Source organism: Pelodiscus sinensis, chromosome 1 (assembly GCF_049634645.1).
Source record: "Pelodiscus sinensis isolate JC-2024 chromosome 1, ASM4963464v1, whole genome shotgun sequence".
NCBI classification, from domain to species: Eukaryota; Metazoa; Chordata; order Testudines; family Trionychidae; genus Pelodiscus; species Pelodiscus sinensis.
Window position 1 is genome coordinate 76,431,135 of NC_134711.1, and position 17,787 is coordinate 76,448,921.

The window sequence follows — 17,787 nt, forward strand, 5'->3', positions numbered from 1 at the left end:
GAGAATGCAGGACTAGAGTTTCATCCTGTATTTAATTTTTTTCAGGTTTTTTTTTTCTTACCAAATAAATTTGACAATTTCAACACTATTTTTCAAAATATTTTCCAGGGGCCAAATCTGCATTGTCATCCAAAAGATGGGGTGTGTGTGAAATATTTCACCCATCTCTGATCCCTAAAGTAGTTTGAAAAACTAGGATATATGACAGCGAGAGCTAGACAAAAAGGGTAAAAAGGAATTCTCCCTCATCCCATACTAATGGAACCAAGAAACCATTCTGCTTAGCGTCGAAATCTGCAAAGCCAGGTTTTCATGGTTTATAAGTAGATGTACTTCTATAGAATCCTTAAGGGATCCTTTCAAGTATATCTACAATGAAGCTTTCAGTTTCCTTGGAAGAATTTTCATTCCTTCATCTCACCCAGGACATGAAATCACTATTTAGTCCTTTAAGATTTTCTAGTAGAGGATTTAAAGCATTATATGAACAAGTCAATACTTTCTTTTGAACATCCTGCTGATTATGCAGTCTCCCTTTTATGATGCATGTGATCAGGTTTGAACTTGCAATGAGAGGATTCATCCAATCTCTCTGGGATTTCTTTCATGTGGAATACTCATTCCAGAGATGTTCAATATTGTCATTATATGCAGTCAATTTTTAAACCACCACTTTATAAAAAGTTTCTTATGAGTCTACTACAATAATTTGCTCTTTTCTCTTTATAAGGTTTAGTGGCATTATGTGATAAATAGGGAAAAGCCTGCAAGAATTGGAAATGCTTCTTTGTTTTGTTTTTAAAAACTTTGAATCTAGCCTATTCTGAGCTTGTAAATAACTTATTTTCTGTAACTTAAAAAACTGAGTGGTCCTAAAAACCTTAGAGACTAAGAACAAATATATATATATATATATAGTATCATGAGCTTTCATGGGCACAACCCACTTCTTCAGATGAATGGAGAAAAAAACCCTCAAAAAGAAGGAAAATCATTAGGGACAAATATTTTTAAATACTATGCTTCACATTTAGGCACAAAAGTTGTGCCATATTAAATATAATGAACTGGCTCTTTACAAGATATTGACAAGAACACTATTCATAGTTAGGAATGGATAGTTCATTTATTGATAATACAGCCATAGAGAATTGAATTCCATTTTTCTGTTAAATGTTTGTATTACTACCTTCTAGAAACATGAAATGGTGTAATTTTTCTTCATTATTTTTCCTATTGGATTTCACAGAGGAGGAATGTTAATATAACCAATATCCTACCAATGACTCACCAAACTGTAGGAAATGACAAGTGAACATTTTCATGGAGAAACAAGAAATCCTCCTTCCACTTAAGATAAGTACTGCAGAAGCAAATAAACCATGCAACAATACTGGTTACTAAAAGGTAAGGTGGCTTGTGTGACTTCAGCATTTAATATTATGATAACAAACCAAATCCCAAGACGCTAAAATCTCAAAACTAGGGATATTTAGATCCATATGTGAACTTTACCTACTAAGGCTCAGCTCCACTACATCAAAGAGTATCAACTTTAAAATTCTCAGTTATTAAGTTTATTCCTTTGAAATTGATTCAGTTTGGTAAAATTTAGTTTCTACATTTGAATTGTGTAAAGGGCCAATGTAAAATTCACACATTATGTACCAGTATGAGGGTGACATCATACTTATATGTGGAAAAATTTGGAGAAGTGAGTGTACAGCTTGTCTGGCAAAGACAGTCTAATTTAGGGATGCACAGCAGAGTTGGATACAGAACCAAACTACTAATCTTGGAGCACCAAGAGTGATTCCCTAAATTCATTGGCACACAGGGAAACCATGTCTGCAACTATGCATCTTATTGTGGTACAGCATGCTCTCCTCTACATTCTTGTTCCAGACCACAGAAGTGGGGGGGTGTGAGTACTTTCACCTTCTCCCTCTGGCGCCCAACCATGCCCAGGCCAAACAGAATATGGCTCTTGATAGTTAATGCTGCATATTCTTTTCCTGCAATACCCATAATAATCAGATCAAGTATATTCTCCTCCTAAAATACTATGATAAGATAAAGTTAAGTTCAGGAATTTATCAGTAATTTAAAGGGTTAAAGCAACATTATAAATCTTAGAAATTTGGCTTTAAGAGTCAGTTTAACAAAATCCATACATGTTAAGATATGAAAATGCATAATTAAGGCTCAAACAACCCTAACTCTGTCTGTAATGACTATGCAATTGACTAATGAATATTACCCATGGTTCCAGATCAGAGTGAAAAAAGTAAAACCAACTATTTAAAATCAGTTTATTCTAATCCAGTACCAATATTGATCAATCAATTGTATAGGTTATAGATTCTAAGGCCATATAGGGTCATTGTGATCATCTAGTTTGATCTCTATAAAGTAAGCCATAGAATTTCCTCAAAATAATTTTTGTTTGAACTAAGGCATATGAAAATTTAAAAATTGCTACCAATGAAGAATCCACTACAACCCTTGGTAGGTGGTTCAAATAGTATTTCTCACTGTTCAAAATTTGCTCCTTATTTCCAGTCCACATGTGTTTAGCTTCAACTTCCGTCCATTTGATTGTGTTATCATGTGTCTGCTAAATTGAAGAGCCTATTATTAAATATTTGATCTCATGTGTCCTAGAAATAAGTTCATAAAATGTGTTTTGGGGGCAGAGTTGCAAACAAGTTTTACCTCAGCAAAGGAATGTTGATTTGCCTGTGTGTCTAACGAACTGAACATGGTGATGCCAGAGACAATGGAAGTTTACTTTCATCTGAGGTAAACCCAAGTTTTCAGGAGAATGAGGAAACAATGTGGCATCAGCATAGTAGAGGACACATTGAAGTCTGAACTCAAGGGGTCATCCTGATTCTTGAGACAAAGACCATGAACTTGGGGAAGAAGCAAAAGGACATCTTGTTATCCATCACTGAGGGTACAAAGAGGTCAGCACACTTTTCATTTGTGAAAGCCATGTGGGGTGCTGATGCTAAGAGGTAGCGACACTTGAGAACACGGTCTTAGACAAGGATTGTAACCTGTTAAGTTACAAGAAAATACTGTATTTTTGGTTTATTTATAAGGATTTCTTTTTCTATTATTTCTGCTATCATTTCCATGTCTGTTCTTTATTCTTTATTTTATTATAAATTCATCTCAGTGTTGCTAGATTAAAGTAAAATATGAGCACTCAGCTGAACCAACAGACTAGTCTGTATATGTCTCTCTGGGGACAGCAGACCTAGTAATTTCTATGAGTATTCAGGAATAGACAGGATGCTGCAGTGAAATACTTCGGGAAAATTTGGGATCTAAAGTACACCAAGGCTTATCCAGCAAGTTAAAATTAAGACTGGCATTATACTAAGGAATTTGTTTGGCTGGCTAACAGGCAGAGAAGACAAAGAGCTGTGTCACAATTTACCACCAACAAATCCCTAAAACAAAGAGGTAACAAGGTGACTTACAGGCCTGAATGTCCCAAGAAAAAAATCAACCACTAAAAAGCAGAATTAAGGTATCTTGGGCCTAGACTGTGCATTTCCATTACCTTAATGTGTTTGGATTTTTAATAATAACCTAAATATAATAGTGATAGAAATGTAGCCGTGTTAGTCTGTTGTAGCTGAAACAAAATCGTACTAAATATAATAAATCACTATTTCCAGGTTTATTATAGGTTGGGTCACAGATCGCCTTGAAACTGTCACCTGATGGGATCATCAAAACACTGAGCCTGTCTAGGTGCCCTCTGGGATGCCCCACCACCCTGTCCTGCTGGGACAGATGCTGGTAAGCGAGACACTGAGAACAGCTCTGCTCTGGAAGGCTCAGTGGCAGTACCGTAGGGACTTGTCAGCACCCAGGAGCACAGCTCCCATGGGACCAAACCCCTAAATAAATTCATCTTTCTATAAAAGTTTTACACTGAGAGAGCTCATAAAGTTCATTCCATTTATCAGTGAAAGAGAGAGATGCATAGCTGTTTTGTCCCACCATCCCCCCATAACAACTACTTACACTGGGTTTGATAATAAACAAATGTGATTTATAAAAAGTAGGATTTAAGTGCTTTCAAGTGATGACAGATAGATCAAAATAAGTTACTAAGCTAAAATAAAACAAAACATGCCAGCTAAAGCTAATACACTAAGATAAATTTGTACAAAACAATTTCTTTAATAGCTTCTCCCTCATCATATTTTTTTTCTTTTCAGGTTCCTTTCTTGTGTCCACTTTAGATGGGGAGTAGTCTATGAAGCCACCTGAAGATAAATCATCATTGGCTTACCATTCCTTAAAATAGAATTTCCCCATGGAGGGAAATCTTTATCCCATTTGCCTCACCCCAGTGAAAAAATGCCAAATTCAAGACGGATTCCAGCACCAGGTGGTATGGTCACATGTCTTTGTAGGACCAACCACAGTTTAGGCTTACAGAAAAAACAAGACTATTCACCAATTCTTATCCTGAGCATCAATCCATTAAGTGCCTTAAATATCACTAATAGCTTTCACTAGAAAACCTAGATTTACAGACAGGTTTATATGCTATATTTTTAGTTTCACAAAGTAGTAAGATATATGCACACAAATAGAATATACATATGGAGGGGGATTACAATGATCTTGAATTATAGGTTACTTACTCCAAACATACAATATAAAGGGATATTTAGGTTATGTATATTTATATTCAAAACACATTTCCATAAGATACAGGAGCACAGTCACAGTATATCTATCATATGCATGATATTTCAGTGAGTTTAAACTACACAGAGTTTGAAGACTGTTATTTCATTAGTGAGATCATTTGGGACTAAAAGGTCAACACAGAATGCTAAAATTCTTCAAGGACTTATTTAATTAGCCTAATGCAGAACATTTCCAGAGTGTGTGTTGCAGATTTGGGGATAATACACCATATTCTCATATATAGTATAAATAGGGAATCCCTGCTTTAAAACACAAAACTGAACTCAACCTTAACTACAGTCACTACCCAGTGACTCTACAATAAAATAAAAACTTAAACTGAATCACCAAGATGGGAACCAGCCCAAATGGGTAATAAGAAAATATTTCATGAAGACATTAAAAGCAAATTAAAGACTAAGGACAGAGTAAACCCATTACTCAATGAGAAGAGACAAAACAGTAACAGGCAATGTGGAAATGACAGAGGTGCTTAATGATTTCTTTGTTTTGGTTTTTACCAATAAAGTTGATGGTGATTGGACACCAAACAGTGAATGCCACTGAAAACAGGGCAGGTTCAGCAGCTAAAAACAGAGAAAGAACAAGCTGAAAATTACGTAGATGAGTTAGATGTCTTCAAGTCACCAGGGCCTGATGAAATGCTATCAGAGCCATTAGCTATTATATTTGAGAAGTCATGGAAGACAGAAGAAATTCCAGAATACTAGAAAAGGGCACATATAGTGGCTATCTATAAAAAAGGAAATACAGGCAGTCCCCGGGTTACGTACAAGATAGGGACTATAGGTTTGTTCTTAAGTTGAATTTGTACGTAAGTCGGAACTGGCTCCAGATTCAGCCGCTGCTGCTGAAACTGACCAGGGGCTGACTACAGGAAGCTGGAGGCAGAATTGCTCTGCCCCCAACTTCCTGGAATCAGCCACTGATCAGTTTCAACAGCGGCTGAATCTCGAGCCTGGGACAGAACAGCTGGGCCGCCAGGTAGGTCCCTGCAGGACCAACCCAGCAGCACCCCAGCTGCTCTACCCCAGGGTCCAGAACAAAAGCCTGGTCTTCCGGGGGGGGGGGAGGGGGGCGCGCAACTAGTGCGCCCCTCCCCCCAGCAGACCAGGGACACGGGGAGCAAAGCTGCAGCAGCATGCCGTGCCTCTGAGGCTTTGCTCTGGCAAAGCCTCAGAGGCGCGGGACTCCGCCGCCGCTGCGGCTTTGCTCCGGGTGTCCCTGGTCTGCTGGAGACGGTCCCCAGAAGACCAAGGGCACCCGGAGCAGCTTTTCTCACCCCGGAGGTCAAGGTGGTGGGACCACTCCGCTCTGGGCGGTCCCGCTGCCTGCAAGCTCCGGGGCGAGAAAGCCCCGTTCGTAAGTGCGGATCCGACATAAGTCGGATCCATGTAACTCGGGGACTGCCTGTAAGGGCAAACCACAGAATTATAGACCAGTCAGCTTAACTTCTGTATTAGGAAAGATAATGGAGCAAATCATTATGGAATCAGTTTGCAATATCTGGAATATAATAAGGTGATAAATAACTGCCAGCATGGATTTGTCAGGAACAAATCTTATCACACCAACTTGATAGCTTTATTTGAAAGGGTAACAAACCATATAGATGGGGGGAAACAATAGATGGGGTATATCTCGACTATATAAAAGCTTTTGATACAGTCTCACATGACCTTCTTATTAACGAACTGGAGAAATGGTCTGAGGTACATAAGATGAAATTCAATAAGGACAAATGCAAAGTACTCCTCTTACAAAGCAACTATCCATTACATGTATACAAAATGAAAAATGAATGTCTAAGAAAGAGTATTGCCAAAAGAGATCTAGGGGTCATATTGGAGAACAAGCTAAATATGAGTCAACAGTGTGACACTTTTGCAAGAAAAGCAACCACAACTGCTCTCTTCTGCTCAGCCCTCAGTAATGCTGCTCCCTCACTCAGCACTGCCAATCAGTCAAACTGTCCCTTTGCTCCATCCCTTTGACTGGGATTGGTAGTTTCCAAAACCCTTCTGCAAAGGGTGTGGGGTGGGAGAATGGACCTGCTGCTTTGTTCTTCACATAGGCTGTAGCTCTGAGCTGGGACTAAATCTGCTGCTTTATTCCCTCCACAGATCGTAGCTCCCAGCTGGGAAGCAGATCTGCTGTTCTTTCTTTACAAGCTGTAGCTGCTACTCCCAGCTCAGCTCCTTTAAAAAAGAATCTGTGGTATACAGCACCCTACACAGTGTCCCTACCACCCCAGCTGCAAGTCAGAAGCATGCCATCTCTCCCCATTACCCTTCAGCCCTGTCCAATGCCTCTTACTCAACTTTGGTAAACATTAGTCTTAATCAGAATGAACCAAAACCTAGTCATTATTCAGACTAGGTGGCTCCCAAAAGCAGCCCACAGAGAACCTTAGCCAATTTCTATCCCAAATTATCCACAATTAATATGTAAATGAAGTACCACCTTCCTGAGTGAACTCCCCTTAGTCTTCAGCAGCTACCAGCTAAGAGCTCACTCAGTTACTTCTCCTTTTCTCCCAGGCATCACTCCATAGGGTTTATAATGACAAAACCATGTAGGCGGTGTTTTTATAGCCAGAATATTAGAGGCAAGGTGGGTGAGGTAATATTCACTGGACAAGGGGAGGCGGGTGTGGCTGCAGTACTCTCCCCCTTTTCTCTTCCTCTACCCCCCCAAATTCTGTACCAGGGGTCTACACATCCTAACCCCAGATAGGGCTCTTAACTGCAACACAGTCTGAGTGTGACTGTGATGAATTTGGAAGCTGGGAACAGCACATCCTTGGAAGCAGGAAGTGTGTCTATAAACAGAGGCAGGACGATTAAGAGAACAAAAGGCTTGTTATTAAAATAAACTAAGGATCATTAGAGGACCCTGAAGGTATTGTCAGATACTCTAGTAAAAAAGAAAGGGAATAAATGGTAATTGGGACCAGTACTGATCAGCAGATTAATACATGATCTGAGAGAAAGGGTAAACAATGAGATGGCAAAATGTGTGTGTGGTAGAAAATGTATTCAAGATAGTTAAGTCCAAACCAGGTTGCAAAAAATTTGAGGAATTTCACAAAATTGGGTGAGTGGGTAACACAATGGCAAATGAAAATCAATGTTGATAAATTCAGAATAATGCACATGGCAAAATATAATCCAACTATACATACAAAATGATGGATCTAAATTAGTTGAACCCATCAATAAAGAGATCTTGAAGTAGCTGTGGATAGTTTACTGAAAATATCTTCTCCATGTCCAGTGATAATAAAAAACCCAGAATATTGGGACTCATTAGGAAAGGACAGATAAGACAGAAAATCTCATACTACCTCTATGGCCAGTATGATGTTCTTACAGAGGGTGTGACTAGACTACAGGGTTTTGTCGACAAAAGTGGACTTTTGTCGACAAAACTATACCTACGTCTACACTACCGTTGAGTTCTGTCGACATAACGTCGACAGAACTCAGCAGTTTTGTTGACGCTGGTAAACCTCATTTTACGAGGCATAACGACTTTTGTCGACAGAGTTCTGTCGACAGAAGTTGTTATTGCATCTAGGGTTGTGTCTAGACTACAGGGTTTTGTCGACAAAGCAGCTTGCTGCCCCTTCTGTAACTCACAAGACCCCAGGCCCCTCCCAGAGCTGAGATAGAAACCAAGAGTTCTGATGGGGTCTCTTTCTCACTCTGCCAAGTTAGCAACAAAGTAGGTTTAAAAATTTAATATATATTCTAACATTGTCCCGTAAGTGACTTGCCATAAGATATCAGAAAAGGTTATTATTAGAGTTGAGTGGATTCAATATTTGTCTTTATTTTATATGGGAATTAGATACAGGGCTTCTGTCAGCTAACTGCTAAATGATCTGCCAGAAAAGTAGAGATTTTAAGTGCCTAAATAGCCCCTTGAATCATGGTTGAAGTTGCCTCTCCTCACCCAAAATCTGAAATGGCATCCCTGATTGGGCCAACTTCTGGTGATGAAAGAGACAAGCTTTTGAGCCTACCCAGTGCTCTTCTGCAATTATTACCTCATTCTCCTTGTCTCTCTAAAAACGTCAAACAATTATTCAGATGGCATGTACAGTCCTTGATTAAATTGTTAGGTTATGTTTGGGTGCTTTATTCTTCAATAAAAACTAATATAAATATGCTGCAACCATCTTGAGGCACATTCTTCTCTCAGTCATGCCACCAGTGCAACCTCATTCTCTACGGGGAATTGCACAAGTGTTAAATGAAAATATTAGTGTGTGTTCTCTTCAGTAATCAATACAATGAATTTCCAAAGGTGGTATTTGCATGGATTATACAAGTACTGACTTACTAAAAACCCAAAAGGAAAAACTATCCCCTTTATCACACGGTTGCTCTGAACCATTTGACAAAATGTAATTGGAATGTAGCTGTGCAGATGTTGTTTCAGGGACAGGATCATTTAAATCCTGTATTAAACTAATAAGTCAATAATACTCGGTGAACTTTGGATTCATGCAAGTGTAACCAACACTACAATAAGACACTAGGGAAGTGCTTCCAGTTAGACAAAAAAGCAATAGGGGAACAGGCAAGATTGTACTTTGGTTGGGGTTATGGACCAATGTTGTAAATTCCAAGCAAATAAATGATTTGGGTAAAGATTTGATAAAAGCTGAAAGACTGTAGGCTTTTTGGCAACACACTGAATTCCCTAGTTGGGATTTCCAAAGGAGCCCAGTGGAATTAGGCACCTTCACGCTACTGAAAGTCAAATGTTATTTGGGCAATTTATTTACTTTGGGTATGTCTTCACTGCAGAATTAACCAGGGTGTGCAGGACCCACATTATCTGTCTAATGAATGTGAGGAGAACCACAACACAAAGTCATACCTGCATTACTTTGGCCTCACTAGTGTGAAGTCACCTGTGTTTACCAATAATAGGACTTCTGGCGGCAGTACTCCAAGCTTCTGTGCTTCAGTAAGTCAAACCACTCTGTGATTCCTTCCCAATGAATTGTGGGATAATTTGACTGTCCTTCAGGGCACAAGTGGGGGAATTGTGCAAGAGCACTGGAGGACTGTCAGAGCACACATAATTTAACCTAAGACCTTAGCTAAAATTAGGCAGATTACGAGCCAGACAAAAAGAATAACTCAGTTTGGCCGACTGCCTCAAACAGCCCAGGGTAAAAGCACCACTAAACTCAAGTCAAAGGTTTGTGTGTGCATGAGAGGCTAGAGGGCCTGAAGAGGACAGTCCATAAGTTCAGAATAACTAGTATTGTATTTTAGAAGCGCACATTTGCCACTGGCTTGGTGAAATCTTATTATAGAATATACAGTTTGGGTTACATATCCTGTTTTCTGTTAGTCTGACCTGACACTGATGCTCTTAGCTGAGTCCCATACTAGGCAGAATGACATAGGCCCTGCAGATAAGTCTGAGGGATAAGAATTTATGACTTTACTCCAGAGGTATTTATGACATGGTCAAAGCTGTGTTTGGGCCTACACGATCTGTCTCAACACTGGTAGCAAGTGCAGATGGCTGATCTCTCACAGAGTGCATGGCTACACACCAACAGTGGCACAAACATTTTATTGAACTACTTAATCATTTATCTACTGTGTCTGATGAATTACTGGATAGAGTCTGCCAATTCCTGACACCCAATGTAGTTACTGATCCATTCACATGAGCCAAAGTTTTGAAGGCAGTTCAAATAATGAGAAATAACTAATCTCCTGATCCCAATGGCATTCCAGCTGAAAGTTTTAAATCATAGAATCTTTTCAGTGACAGACTTTTTGAATTTCATACATGTCTGACTTCTAAACCTCATACTACAGTAACTAAAAGATATCAACATGATCAATATTTACACGAGTAAAGACTCAAAGAGTGACTGTGACAACTTTTATAGTATCTCTTTGGTCTGTGGCCAACAGGGTTTTTTCCAAGATCCTCCTGAATCCATCCTTCAAATCATCCTTAAACAACAACAAATACCACACAAAATACTGTACATTGAAGACTGTCTTTGAGCAATTGGTGACGGACTGTATTGCATGGTGCCACACGAAAGGGGGAGCATCCATGACATCAAGAATTGTGTCAAGAAGCTGGAAGCACACTGACAGGAATGAAAACAACATGCAGCTCCATCAGCACAAGTAGGCAAATGGTTCTAAGGCCCACAAAATAAGCGCTGTCCTTCCCAAAATGATCTACAGAGTCTGTATACTTGTATGAATAAAGATAAGAGCTTGAATAAAGTTAAGCATACACATAAGTGTTTGCAAGCGTAAGAGCCCTAGAGCAGCCCTGATATTTTATCCATTTAGGGCATTTTTCAATGCTTTATTGCTTCTGTCTTAAATGAGGTCTTCTCTGAGAAAAATTGCTTCTCTAGAGACTGGTCTACATTAAAGGGTAAAGTTGATTTAAGATACGCAACTTCAGTTATATTAATTATGTAGCTGGAGTTGAAGTATCTTAAATCATGTTTTGGCACTGTCCATACACCAGGAGGTTGATAGGAGCACACACTCCGGTCAACTTCCTTTACTCCTTGTGAGGAGCACTACTACCTGGTGTATTGTGAGCAAGAGACGAGAAGTCATTCTTCCGCTCTACTATGCACTGGTTAGGCCTCAGTTGGAGTATTGTGTCCAGTGCTGGGCACCGCATTTCAAGAAAAATGTGGAGAAATTGGAGAGGGTCCAGAGAAGAGCAACAAGAATGATTAAAGGTCTAGAGAACATGACCTATGAGGGAAGGCTGAAAGAATTGGGTTTGTTTAGTTTAGAAAAGAGAAGATTGAGGGGGGACATGATAGCCATTTTCAGATATCTAAAAGGGTGTCATAAGGAGGAGGGAGAAAACTTGTTCATCTTGGCCTCTGGGGATAGAACAAGAAGCAATGGGCTTAAACTGCAGCAAGGAAGGTTTAGGTTGGACATTAGGAAAAAGTTCCTAACTGTCAGGGTAGTCAAACACTGGAATAAATTGCCTAGGGAGGTTGTTGAATCCCCATCTCTGGAGATATTTAAGAGTAGGTTGGATAAATGTCTATCAGGGATGGTCTAGACAGTATTGGTCCTGCCATGGGGGCAGGGGACTGGACTCGATGACCTCTTGAGGTCCCTTCCAGTCCTAGTAGTCTATGATTCCATGATTCTACCTGCACTAATGAGGGTGCTCTCTCTGTTCAAATTGGTGGGTCTTCATTAGACCCACAAATTCGAACCCCGGAAGATTGACTGCTGCAGCGTTGATGTTCTGCATAGTGTAGACATGGCCTAATTGTCAACTTAACAGCCAATACATCTTTTGAAACTATGATTTCTTTCTCTGAAGCACTTAAATTTTTGAGGAGTCAAACAGAGGCTGGCAGAAGCAGCTTATACAGAGCCACTAACAACAGTGTTCTTCTCAGTTTTGACTAGATGTTCTTCCCCCTGTGCTGATGGCCTGTTGGCACCAATCTCTTCCCATTCTCTCCCTCTCTCTCAGTGACACTGAAGAAGGAAAATAATAAATCAGTCTTTAAAAATAAATTTAACCAATCTGAGTTAAAGAACCTGAAAATGACTTGCCTGTAATTAAATGGATGTGACACGGATCCCCTACAGTGGAATGTTCATATTTCTACTGAAGGACAAGCTTTCAGTTATAAAGAATAAAGGGAGGAATTGACCATTTAGTCAATCAAAAATGTTCTTATGTCAATGAGCAAAATTTCCGTGAGTTTTCACTACATACAAAGTTTGAAGCATCTCTGACAGGGCACAGGTAAGTTTGTTTGGGTGTCAACCTGCATTTCCAAACCTTAACATGTTTGTATTTCTTTAACATTGAGCTAAGCTGTAATGGGATTGTCCATGCTGTGAAAAATTTCTCCCTTGACTTTTTTTCCATTTTGTAGCAGAACAAAACTTTAAAACCCCCTCCGAATTTTGTAATGGGATGGCTGTGTGGCTGCCTACTTGCCTCAAGGGCAGAAGCATGGAAAGCCAGCCAGTTGGATAACTAACCATTTGCCTCCCCACAGAAATAGGAGTCCCTAGGAACACCACCTGCACGGCAACCTTCCAGGCAAGGTGCCAAAAAGCCAGGAAGCCCAGCCATCAACCAATGAGCCTAGGAGCTATAGCTTACCCAGGGGGCTGCCCTGGGGCTGAGGACTCAGAAAATATTGCAAACCTTCCAACCAGCTCTCTCCTCTTTAAACTTGGTTGCAAACAAGGGTTTGTAACACTTGTTCTAACCATTCCAGGTATATTTTGGGGATAAAGTTTGCCATAAATTGCTGTTATGTATTCAAAACCTTTACTCCATTTTAATGGCTAATTTTTCTGATACTTAAAGTTACATGGCAACATTAGTTTTATGTTTTGCTGGCTTACATTAAATAAAACAAGTGATCATTCTCAGAAAAAAACTATGTGAAAGCAGATCACATTTCAGAGTATACATTAATAATGTGAGGTAAAAAATGTATATGTATATTGTAATTAATCCCAAACCAATCATTATAGATCCAGGACATTCATTATAAAGGTTGCACATAAAAGAAATCCAAACCTTAGCTTTCCCCTATCATATGACCCACTGTGGCTCACAAACAGAATGTGAATTAACAATGTGATGCAGTTATTTAAAAGGCCAATATTCTGAGACATGTAAGATCTGGGAGGCTATTGCCCCACTCTACTGGTGAGACTTCAATTCTAACTCTGGGCACCACACATTAAGAAAGATGTGAACAAATTGGAGAGTCCAGAAGAAAGCAACAAAAATGATTAAAAAGCTTAGAAAATCTGACCTCTGATGGAAGCTTAGAAAAACTGAACAAGGCTAGTCTTCCCCTCCCCCGCAAACAAAAAAGACCGAAGGGAACTATGACCACTGCCTTCAAATACATTAAGGAGTCGTCTCAAGATAACAGGGATCAACTGCTCTTCACGTCCACTGGAAGCTGGACAAGAGATAATGGGTTTAATCTGCACCAAAGGAGATTTAGGCTAGATAAAATGAAAAGCTTTCTAACTATTAAGATAGTTAATCTCTGGTACAGGCATCCTGGGAGGCCTTCACTAGAAGTTTTCAAAAGAGGTTGGAGAAATACCATCAGAGATGGTGTAGGTTTACTTGGTCCTGCCACAATGCAGACTTGATATTTCTGGGATCTTCCTAGTTCTACCTTTCTCTGATTTTATGACCCTACAGTTATGATTAAGGCATTTTAAGCCCATATTTAAACTGATTTTTTTAAAACGCGCTGATTTTTTTCATATTATAGCAACACCTTCATTCAACTTCTTTCTTCTGTCAAGATCTTATACTTCATCCTCATTACAGTAAAACTCCATTGGTCCGGCATCTGATGGTCCGGCACTCCTGATGATCCGGCACCATCAGGAACCCAGAAGTGCTCCAGGCAGCCAGACCATTGGAGCTGCTCTGCCCCCGGCTTCCCCGATTCAGCCACTGCTGAAACTGACCAGCGGCTGAATCGGGGAAGCCAGGGGCAGAGCAACTGGAGTGCTTCCGGTAGGTCCCATAGCACTGCCCCTCGGCGCTGCGGGACCAACCTGGCAGCACCCCAGCTGTCCCTGATTCAGCCAATGCTGAAACTGACCATCGGCTAACTCTGGGAAGCCCGAGGTAGAGCTGCTCTGCCCCAGTCTTCCCGGAGTCAGCCACTGGTCAGTTTCAGCAGCGGCTGACTTGGGGACGCCTGGGGCAGAGCAGCTGGGGTGCTGCCGGGTTGGTCTGGTAGCACCGCCCCTTGGCGCTGTGGGACCAACCCGGCAGCACCCCAGATGCTCTGCTCCAGGTGTCTCCAAGAGCAACTGAGGTGCTGCCAGGTTGATCTTGCAGCGCCAAGGGGCAGCGCTACCGGACCAACCCGGCAGCACCCTAGCTGCTCTGCCACAGGCGTCCCGATTCAGCTGCTGCTGAAACTGACCAGCAGCGGCTGAATCGGGGAAACCTAGGGCAGAGCTGGACTATTGGAAGGGGGGGGCTATGAGGGGTCTGGAGTGGCATCCCCACCACACCACTCTAGACCCCTCTAGACCTCTCATAGCACCCCCTTCCGATAGTCCGGCATATCTGATAATCCAGCACACCCTGGGTCCTAAACGTGCCGGATTATCGGAAGTTTACTGTATTATTTATTTATCAGTAGTAGATTTTCATTAACATGATGCAAGGCTCCTAGTACTGACTATAACCTGGGATATTGGATCACTATTCAAGATTTTAATCTGTATGGGATTGCTCCAATTTTACCCACCCAAGTGATTTCAGGTATTTCAGTAAAATCCTATACAAACATTTTTACAAAAAAAATCCACAAGCTATACATAGGTTGGCCAACATACCACAATCCTGACAGAGTATTCCATAGCTGTTAGTTCAGTATGGTCCTTCATCCACTGAAACAATCTTGCCAAAAACAGTGGTGACTTTGTAGTATGGGTAAATGAACTGCACATCTTAAGCTTCAGGGGATAGCCGAGTTAGTTTGGTAGGCTGTCTCTAAACTACAGGGTTTTTTTCTAAAAAAGTTGCCTTTTTTTGAAAAATCTTCCCCTGCATCTAGACTGCTGCCACATTCTTTTGAAAGTAAATCAAAAGAACGTGACAGTTTTTTTGACCGCGGAAAACCTCATTTTAAAAGGAATAACGCTTTTTTTCAAAAGTGCTCTTTCGAAAAAAGGCACTATGTATTGAAAACTGCTTTATCGAAAGTACGGGCTGTAATCTAGACGCTGTCTTTCGAAAGAGGCTTGTATTCTCGACGTACCCTTAAAATAAAACAAATGGTCTGGTAGCACTTTATAGACTAACAAAACATGTAGATGATACCATGATACCATCTACATGTTTTGTTAGAATATAAAGTGCTACCAGACAATTTGTTGTTGTTTTTCTGCACTTCCTAAATTCTTTACTTTTGATCATACTCTAATTTAAAGCCTGATCTCTTGTAATGAAAGGCTAATGTATTATGCTTACTATCCGTCACTCCTTTCCTTCTATACAGATGACTACCACATTGTTTACATATTAAATTCTTAACTTCTTTTAATTCAAATTAATTATTCAAGTCATATCATCTTTCTCAACATATAAATATTAGGATGCTACTTTAGGGGAAAAGAAATCACAAATCATTCCTCCAAAAATAAAATTGATTTGTATGAATTAATCTACATTATTCATGGGGGGAAGAATGTTCTTTATTAGCTTCTTCACTGAGAGAACAAATGCCTCATTAATTTTAAACACATAAGTCTGAGAATGCTATCCATGTCAGACAGAATAATGGCTGACATTATAAGAAGCATCGTAAACTGCCTACAAAATATAATCACCCATTCTTCACTCTGAATAAATACACACCCGTGTTTGTTCTATGAAAACTTCAAGAAGGAAAGTAATGAAATGCACATAATAGTAGGTGAGGGGGAAAGAAGGGAATTGTGTTCTTGAAGGATAAGACATTCATATTGAGACACATGAGAACACTGACATTTCAATATGTTTATGACAACACATTGGTTCTATCATGCTTGTGCTCAAAATACTTGGGAGTGTCATCTTAAATCAAGCTAGTCTCTCAGGAGAATGCCTAGTATTAACTCTGAAGAGTTCTTCTTTCTGTAACTTTTCATCCTCACTACTTTATTTGTTCACCAGTGAACGTGTCAGGATGGCCAAGAGAAACAGAACTGCTGAAAAATATTTCTTATTCAGCATTCTGCTATGCACAATGAAGAACAAAGTACACAATTATCTTCCCCTACCTCTACACTGCACAAACTAGAATCTATCTTGCACATTGCTAGTAAGCCCCAAAAGGAAGAAGATGGCACTTTTGTCTCGAGTTAAGCAAAATGAAAGATTTACGGAGATCTGAGGGTGCAATCTGTAAGCTAAAAAAGACCTGTAGAAATTGTAGTTAAATGTGTTGAAAAGCAAGTAGGATCACAAAACAACATGACAGATGGCAGCCACAAGAAGAACTCTCCAGCTTAGCAGCTGTGCCTGACTAGCTGAGTTCAGCCCTCAAAAACAGTCGGCAGTTAGAACATGAGAACAGCTACACTGGGTCAGACCAAAGATCCATCTAGCCTATAATCCTGTCTTCTGACAGTAGCCAACGTCAAGTGCCTCAGAGGGAATGAGCAGAACAGGGAATCATCAAGGGATCACTCCCCTGTGGCATAATTCCAGCTTCTGACAAACAGACTGGGGATATCATTCCTGTCCAGCCCTTTTTTTTTTTAATTGACATCACATTAACTATCCTCCAGTCACTTGGTATAGAAGATGATTTAAAGGATAGATAACAAACCACGGTTAATAGTTCCGTAATTTCACATTTGAGTTTTCAGAACAATTGAGTGAATGTGATCTGGTCCTGGTGACTTATTACTATTTAGTTTATCAATTTGTTTCAAAACCTCTTCTAATGACACCTCAGTCTGGCACAGTTCCTCAGATTTGTCCCCTAAAAAGAATGGCTCAGGTTTAGGAATCTTCCTCATGTCCTTAGCTGTGAAGACCAATACAAAGAATTGAGTTAGTTTCTCTACAATGATCTGCTTATCCCTGAGTGCTTCTTTAGCATCTCAGTCAACCAGTGGCCACACCAGTTATTTAGCAGACTTTCTGCTTCTGATAGAATTTTAAAAATTACTATTATTTTGAGTTTTTGGCTCGCTTTTCTTTAAATTCCTTTTTGGCCTTCCTAATTATATTTTTATACTTCACTTTACAGAGTTTATGGTCTTTTCCATATCCCTCTCTGGGATTTAACTTTCACTTTCTAAACAATGCCTTTTATCTCTCACTGCTTCTTTTACTTGGTTGTTTAGACACAGTGGCACTTCTCTGGATACCATAACTACAAGTAGGTTTAAAGATTTAAACAGAAACTTTAAATAAGGAATTTGTGGAAATTAAAAAAAAGCACAAATATTTTCTTAGTTTATCCAGATATCGCCCATGAAAAAAAAGCTTTGC